Here is an 8,495-nt window from a genome sequence, read left to right on the forward strand (position 1 = left end):
TAATTAGCACAAGCAAACTATGTAAACAAACACTCACCTGGACATTCCAAAATCCCAAAATACAGTAAACCGAAGTGAGTTTTTACACATACACTTTGATCTCTGCCGAAAAGCTGACAAGAGACAAATATGCCAAAAGCATCTGTCCGTAAACTGGTTCAGACTGCCCCAGGTGATAGTCAACGGATGTAGACAGAACAAAAACTGATAAACAGCTGCAGTTAAGGTACACACAGACTCAGTATTACTTAACCCGCCCCATCCCGACGTTTTCTGGGCAGTGGTATGCCCCAGTCCCGACATTTTTGGACTTTTTTTTTTTTTTGGCTCAAACATCCGCTTTTGGTGAGAAACATCGAAAATTCATAGAGAAATCGCTCACCTGAGGTTTAAAATACTCGATTTAGGTACGAGTACTTCCTTACCTGACTGGGTTTTCTAACAGGCTGGCACCAAAGAAAACGAGTTCTATGGGAGGGTAACTATTTTATCCACTCATAAACAGTATTTATTTATTTACTTGGTACGAATTTATATGTAGTACAAGAGTATATTGGTTTTCAAACAGTAATATAGGCATTATAAGCATTGTTTCACTCACTAACTCATCACCATTCATGACCTTTTTTTTCCCACATTACCTGATCATCATATCTGACTGTTTCTTCCTCTAATGCTATGTAAACTTTGTCCTCCACATTGTCATCAATTGGGGAATCACTCTGGCCCTGAATGTCTTTATTGGCCAAGTCACTGGTAACAGGTGAATTGCCGAGACAATGGCGTGCAGGGGGGGGGGAGAGGGTTATGCGGTGTAAGGCACTGTCCCTGCTTGGCATCTTGTAGAGGAATAGAGGAAGGTGTCCCGTGTATACGTGCCAAAAATCACTCGCGAAATCACTCGCGAAAATTGAAAATTGTGCAAATTAGGGACCTTGCAATGTTGCTGCGTTAATTCACGTCGCCGGGACATGAGTGCACATCATGTGCGGACGTTAATTCATGTTGCCAGGACGGCGCGGGTTAATGGTCATTTTATACACAGCGTGGCACACGCAATGATCTGATTTAAGGTGTACGCTCACGAATCTGGACGTACGACTGCATTTTTTTTATGTAATATACGGCCATACATCCAATAATGGAAGCCCTGTGCACAGGACTTGGAGGTAGAAAAATGAAAGCCATGAGTACTAGCCCACGGGGAGGCATCAATGGTGGACTGAAAAAGGAACTGGAAATGTGGCAGTTTTTTTTTTTAATGCAAAAAGAAGGAACCAAAGGCCAGGAGCCTGCAAATCGTTCTTTCCAAGAAAAAAATAAAAACAATACAAAAGAGAGCCAAATTCAAGATCCGTTCTCTTCAAGATGCCTGGACATATTGCATTTGAAAGACTGGAGATCAAAGATAATAGGAAATATGGACAGAGGGAGACAGTTCCAGAGTTGACCTGTTGCATAAATGAAGGGCTAGGAGTAAAAGTTAACTCTTGCATTAGAGAGTTGGACAGAAAAGAGATGAGAGCTTGTTGCTAGGCGGGTGCTACGCACCCGACATAGAGGTGGAGGGATGCAAGCAGACAGTTCAGAGGAGCAATGACCATTGAAGTAGCAACAGAAAAGAGACAAAGATGCAACAGTGCGACGATGAGACAGAGGTTAAAGTTAGCCAGTAAGAGGAGGAGAGTTAATGAGATGAAAAGCCTTTGACTCAGCCCTATTGAGAAGAGTATGTTGGGAGCCTCCCCACACAAGAGAGTTGTATTGTACTCAGGGGCTAATAAAACCCATGTATAAAGTCAACCACTGTGCAGGGGTAAAGAAGGTACGGAATCAACTTAGCACACCCAATCACTTGGAAGCAGATTTTACAAGAGATGTAATATGATCTTTCCAAGATAAGTCCCGAGTGAATGAAACCCCAAGCATGTTCAAGGATGATGCAGGACTGAGCTGGATATTGTTAAGCTTTATTCAGTACTCTTTTGTAAGACTGTGTCAGGCTAATAGGTGTAAAAACTGAGTCTTTTATGCATTAAAAACAACAAGATTATATTTACCCCAGTCAGAGATACAAGTCAAGTCAGACATTAGATGTGCCTTAGCCTCGTCCCTAGTTTGTCAAAGTTACTGCTGAGATGGACGTTGCAGGAACCGATTGGAAAGGTGAAGGGTGGAATCATCAGTGTACGAGTGGATAGGGTTAGATGTAGAGCTTAGAAGGTCACTGATGAATAAAAGGAAGAGAGTTGGTGATAGGACAGAGCCCTGAGGAACACCACTGTTGATAGATCTAGAAGAACAATGGCCGTCTACAACAGTGGCTATAGAACGACCAGAAAGGAAGCTAGAGAGTTGGTGATAGGACAGAGCCCTGAGGAACACTACTGTTGATAGATCTAGGAGGAGAACAATGGCCGTCTACAACAGCAGCTACAGAACGACCAGAAAGGAAGCTACAGTATAGATGAAAGCACAGATAGAAGGATAGAAACCGTAAGAGGGCAGCTTGGGAATTAAAGATTTATGCCAAACTCGATCGAAAGCCTTTGAGATGTCAGGTGCAATTGCAAAGCTTTCGCCAAACTCCCGAAAGGAGGATGACCAGGAGTCTGGAAGGTAGGTGACAAGATCACCAGTGGAGCGTCCCTGATGGAACCCATACTGATGATCTGAAAGAAGGTTGTGATAGGAAAGATGCTTTAAAATTTTTCTGTTAAGAATTGACTGAAAAACTTTTGAGACACAGGATGTTAAAGCAATTGGACGACAGTTAGAGGGTTGGGAATGGTCACCCTTCTTTGGGACTGCCTAAATGAGAGAGAACTTCCAGCAAGAAGAAAAGATACAAGTTGACAGAAAAAGGCGAAAGAGTTTACACAGGAAGGGTGTAAGCACAGAAGACTGGTTCTTGAGGACAACAGGAGGAACTCCATCAGGCCCATATGCCTTGTTTGTACTGAGGCCAGTGATGGAAGAAAAAACATCAGCTGAAGAAATTTTAATGTCAGCCATGAGGAAGTCAGAGGGGGGAAGTGATGGAGGAACAGCACCGGAATAGTCTAAGGTGGAATTGGAGGAGAAAGTCTGAGCAAAGAGATCTGCTTTATCAATAGAAGAAATAGCTACAGAACCATCAGAGTAGAAAAGAGGAGAGAAGGATGATGAGGTAAAGTTGTTAGAAAGGATGTTGGCAAGGTGCCAGAAGGAGCGGGAAGAATTCGAGTTGGAGAGTTGAGAAAATTTAGTACGGATGAAATTTTTACCGGAGCGAAGAACAGACTTAGCTCGCTTCCTGGCAGAAATATAAAAAAGATGTCTTTCGGGGATGGGTTGGCTCCGGTACCTTTTATAGGCCCTCTCCTTGTTGCAGACAGCATTAGAACAAGTGTGATTATGCCAAGGCTTTCTTACATTAGTCAAAGCAATATGAGAAAGGAATGTATGTTTTCATCTAACCTCCGACCATGGAAGGAATAATCATTCCAAGGAAAAGCAAAGCAGTACTGCTTGAGGGCCTCCCAACCTGCAGCTCCAAAGTGCCACAGGCAATGTTTCTTTGGAGGGTCCACAGGCCACACCGGAGTGGTAGGAGAGGTTAAGGTAATAAGGTTGTGATTGGAGGAGCCCAACGGAGAAAAAAGATTAAGAGTGTAAGCAGCAGGATTAGTTGTAAGGAAGAGGTCAACTATGTTGGAACTCTCTCCAAGGTGGTTAGGGATATGGGTAGGGTGCTGTACAAGGTGCTCTAGGTCATTAAGGATAGAAAAGATGTAGGCTTGTTCACCAGGTAGATTAGTGAAAGGAGAGGAAAGCCAAACGTCGTAGTGAACAATGAAATCTCCTAGAATGGAGATCTCAGAGAAAGGAGAAATGGATAGAATGTGTTCCATAGTAGAAGGAACATAGTTGAAGAATTTTTGATAGTTGAATTAGGGGATAAGTAAACAGCATAGATATATTTAGTCAGAATGACAGGAAAGCCGAAGCCAGAGTGTAGAGATTTCAGAGGAATCGAGTTCAGGAACATGAGAGCAAGATAAGTCATTACGTATATATACACAACAGCCACCTTTGGTTTTGAAATGAGTATAGAGAAAGTAGGAGGATACAGAAAAGGGTTTGCTGTCAGTTGCCTCAGACAGCTGGGCCCCAGTTAGGAAAAGAAGGTGAGGTTTAGAGGAGGAGAGGCGGTGCTCAACAGAGCGAAAGTTAGAGGAAAGACCACGAATGCTGCAGAAATGAGGGAGTCATGGGGGAGAGATAGTAGCAGAATGGATGTGGAAGATGTGCAGATTGGCCTGGGAGGAAGGTAGAGTCCTGGAGGATTGGAAGTCAGGTATAATTATTCCCTTGTACCAAGGAAAAGGGGAAAAAGAAGTGTGTGGTAATTATAGGGGCATTTGTCTTCTTAGTATAATAGGAAAAGTGTATGGTAGGATACTTATTGACAGAGTTAGAGAAAGAACAGAGGAATTAGTTGGAGAAGACCAGGGAGGCTTTAGGAAGGGAAGAGGTTGTGTAGATCAGATATTCATTCTTAGATCTTTAGTGGAAAAGTTACTAGAGAAGGGAAAGAAGTTGTATGCGGCTTTCATGGATTTGGAGAAAGCATATGACAGGGTGGATAGACAAGGATTGTGGAAAGTATTAAGAATATATGGAGTAGATGGGAAGTTGTTGAATGCTGTGAAGAGTATGTATGATGGTGCGAAGGCTGCAGTGTGTGGATGGTGAACTGAGTGAATTTTTCTCTTTGTGTTGAAACAGGGATGTGTCATGTCTCCATGCTTGTTCAATCTGTACATGGATGGGGTAATAAAAGAGGTACAAGGTAGGGTAGTGGATGTTGGAGTGGCCCTGGTGAGAGAGGGTAGTGTTTGGAAACTCTCTGTACTGTTGTTTGCAGATGATACTGTGTTGTTGAGTGAAGATGAAGGGGAGCTGCAAGGCTTGGTGGATGAGTTTGGGAGAGTGTGTAAGAAACGGAATATAAAGGTGAATGTAGGGAAGAGTAAAGTGATGGTCTTTGACAGAGGTGAAGTCAGTGAATGTACAGTGTGGTTGGATGGTGAGGAATTGGAAAATGTGAGTACGTTTAAGTACTTGGGTAGTGTGATGAGTAAGGATGGAGGTTAGGAGGGTGAAGTGCTTGAAAGGGTACAGCAGGGAAGAAAGGTTGCTGGTTCCTTGAAAGCAGTGATAAGAAACAAGGAAGTAAACATGGAAGTGAAAAAGTTACTACATGACAGTATTGTGATACCAACTCTAACGTATGGAAGTGAAGCTTGGACGTTGTTGGAAGGACACAAGTCAAGAGTGAGAGCAGTGGAAATGAGTTATTTAAGAGGAGCCTGTGGAGTCACATTGAGAGACAGGCTGACAAATGAGGATATAAAGGAGCGTTGTGGTGTGGATGTGATAGGAAGCGCTAGGAGGAATACACTGAGGTGGTTTGGCCATGTGGAGAGGATGGAGGGTGAGACACTGACGAGGAGAGTGTATGTGAGTGAGGTGGAGGGTGAGAGAGGGAGGGGGAGGCCGAGGATGAGATGGAGGGATGGGGTGGAGAGGTATATGAGAGAGGGAGGGTGTGAGTTGGGGGCAGGGTAGTGAAATGGCGGGGGACAGGGCGACATGGAGGCGATTTGTTTGTGGCCACCCCAAACGGGATTGAGGCGTCTGGCAATAGATAGAGACTGATAGATAGAATACTGAAATGGACCAAACTGGATCTTGATTGAATGAACTGGAGCCAACCAATATAGTCAGCTACTAGCAGCCTGTAGTGAATGAAAATTACAAATACTGTAATTATCCAGCAATGATCCTAAAATGCTTTATGAAGTTATAGCCCTTTGGTTCTAAATTAAAAAATTAGTCTAGGCATACATAATTTCTTTCCACAGGAAACTAATGAAAATAACCTATTCTACAGCTTGCATTACAAAACTGCAAATAGCCTATATTAGTTTTGGTTTTAAATGTTCTTTAGCCCTGTCAGGAAACTTGGTCTGTACACCCCTATTACCTCTCCCAATTCTGGCCCAGCCAGATAATTATTTTCCCTGGCTGAAAGTAGTTTATACTTTTTGTTACAGAACGGGAACTAATACAGATACTACCTAATTATTGTTTTGTCACTTTGGAAAGTCAAAAGGTGTAGCTTTCTTTTGTTCTGGGCTGTAAATTTGTAAACTTATAAATTGTTGTAGAAATAAACGTGTGATTACTATATTGTGTTCATTCACAAAGAAGTTGGAAATTTCTGAGAAAGTAAAATATCATTACTGTATATTAAATACACCTTTTTTCTGTTTGACTTACAATAATCCCTGTAATAACCAGACGTCCAATTCCCGGACACCACAGTTTCCGGACATTTTGGGCCCAGGCCCTTGGAACCCCCTAATGGCCAAAAAATGTAAAAGAGAGAAAAAAAAACTGACATTTTTTCAACCGTACTCTGAACTTGGTGCACGGCACTGACCAGCTGTATTTTTGCTTGTAGTACAGGAGCCCGCTGCTTCCTCCCCTCCCCAGTTCCCGCCTAACTACAATCGTGATTAGACACTCGTTGCAATGGCTGCCGCACGTGCTCATTTTTGTGAATAAACAGTGAATATACTGCAATTCCTCGCCAACAGACCACATGGGAATTTACAGTATTGTGCAGTGTTAAGAAATTGGAATTTAGAGTGCTCTGGATTAAGCGCACAGTGCAAACTGACGTGTTGCAACTGGCGTGGCACAAGTAAGAACAGAATGCACAGTGTTAAAGTTATAATTCACAGTGCTAAGGATTAATTGCTGCACGACACTGGATTACTGTATGTGCTTCAAGAGCATTTTCACCACTGCTAGAGCCTTAGAGGAGGCGGTTTAATCGTCGTAATGGCCACGGACGTGTTTTAAGTACTCTGTACAGTGCAAAATATTTTCCAAACTCACTTCTAATTCTTCATTCTTTGGTTCCTTTTCTTTTATTTCATGGTTTCTCTCCCTTATTTGTGTGATTAGGGTTTTAAATAGGTGCTATGTATGTCTGGTAGGGAGTTATGTAGGTGATTTTCTGGGTTAGACTGGGTTAGGATCCATAAGTACCTGTCCAGGAGACATTTTCCCAATTCCTGGACAAACCCAACTTCTGGACATGCTTTTGGCTCTAATACATTGGTTACTGGGGGATTACTGTATTCTGCATTATGTTATCAAATTTCTCATAATATATACAGTATAGTGTATGGAACACATGAAAATTTGCTATAGTACAATTTTCCAGTTCCAATCAAAGCGAGATTTATTGTAATATATTAGCCACAAAATGTAGTATTGTCACTTGTAACTTGCACCAGCGTGACACACGTTTATATTTAGGTACACCATTGCCAGACATACGAGCCTATAAATCATATGAAAGCAAATTATACGCCTTTTCTTTCTCACATATGTAGGCTAAACGTGAGTGGGGTAAGTAGATCATATGCGTCAAATGCCAATGAAAACCATGAGAGGGTTAAAACCTTTCCAATATCTTATAGTGACTTAGCTGTGGTTGTCCTACAGCAAGCTCAGTAAAAAAAAATAATAAAAATCCATAAAGCAGGTTAGCTGAGTCAAGGACCCTAGGTTAAGACAGCAATATTATATAGAAGTTCTGATGCCAAAAATTCTGAGAAAACAAATTAAGGGATTTTTACATACCGTATTACACCTGTACAGTTATTAATTCACTGTATGGCAAGACATTGTGTATTATCGTGGACTGTGCTTTATTTTTCCTTACAAATACAGAGGAAGCGCCGTACATTAAAGTCACTTCCTATGCCCCCAAACCCCACCTATAGGGCAATGGGTTATGAGACATGGTAAATGTACCGCACTATTTTGGGAACAATAACTGCAAATCCACCAAAATACACAAGAAACTACGGTACAACAAGATGACAGTTATGCAGTGATTCAGGCTGTTTTCTTACTAACTTACGTTCCTAAGGAAAAGTAATTTTAGTCTTGGTACCATATACATATTCCTAAAATGGCATTGGAACTGTACTTTGAAGGTTTCTGAAACATTATCATTCTAAAATCACACAACACTGTGAAAACCATTGCTTGGAATGGAGAAGCATGGAGGTGGAAAGACATTTTCAAAAGATGTAACAACTTGTTCGTTAATTCACAGACGCTGTATTCTGTCAGAGACGCATTTACCACCAATAATTCATCTGGCTGCATGGAGACAGGCGGCATAGAGGAATTAAAAAAACTTCCACTGGGTAAGTTTTCCCCAGTCCCTGCCTTCACTAGGGCCTATTGCCTAATGGGTAATGTAAAATGTAAACCCATATGCTTACAGGTATTGATATTAATTTTGGAAAATTTGCATATTATGCCCATACACTTTTCATATTTGTTATAGCAGCTGGCACTGGTGTTTCTGTTATTTTCTTTTGTTTTTACAACTAACTTATTAACCCCTAAACCGCGGGCAT

This window comes from Coenobita brevimanus, chromosome 10, assembly GCF_032717465.1.
Source record: "Coenobita brevimanus isolate Jiangsu-jjx chromosome 10, ASM3271746v2, whole genome shotgun sequence".
Classification (NCBI taxonomy): Eukaryota; Metazoa; Arthropoda; class Malacostraca; order Decapoda; family Coenobitidae; genus Coenobita; species Coenobita brevimanus.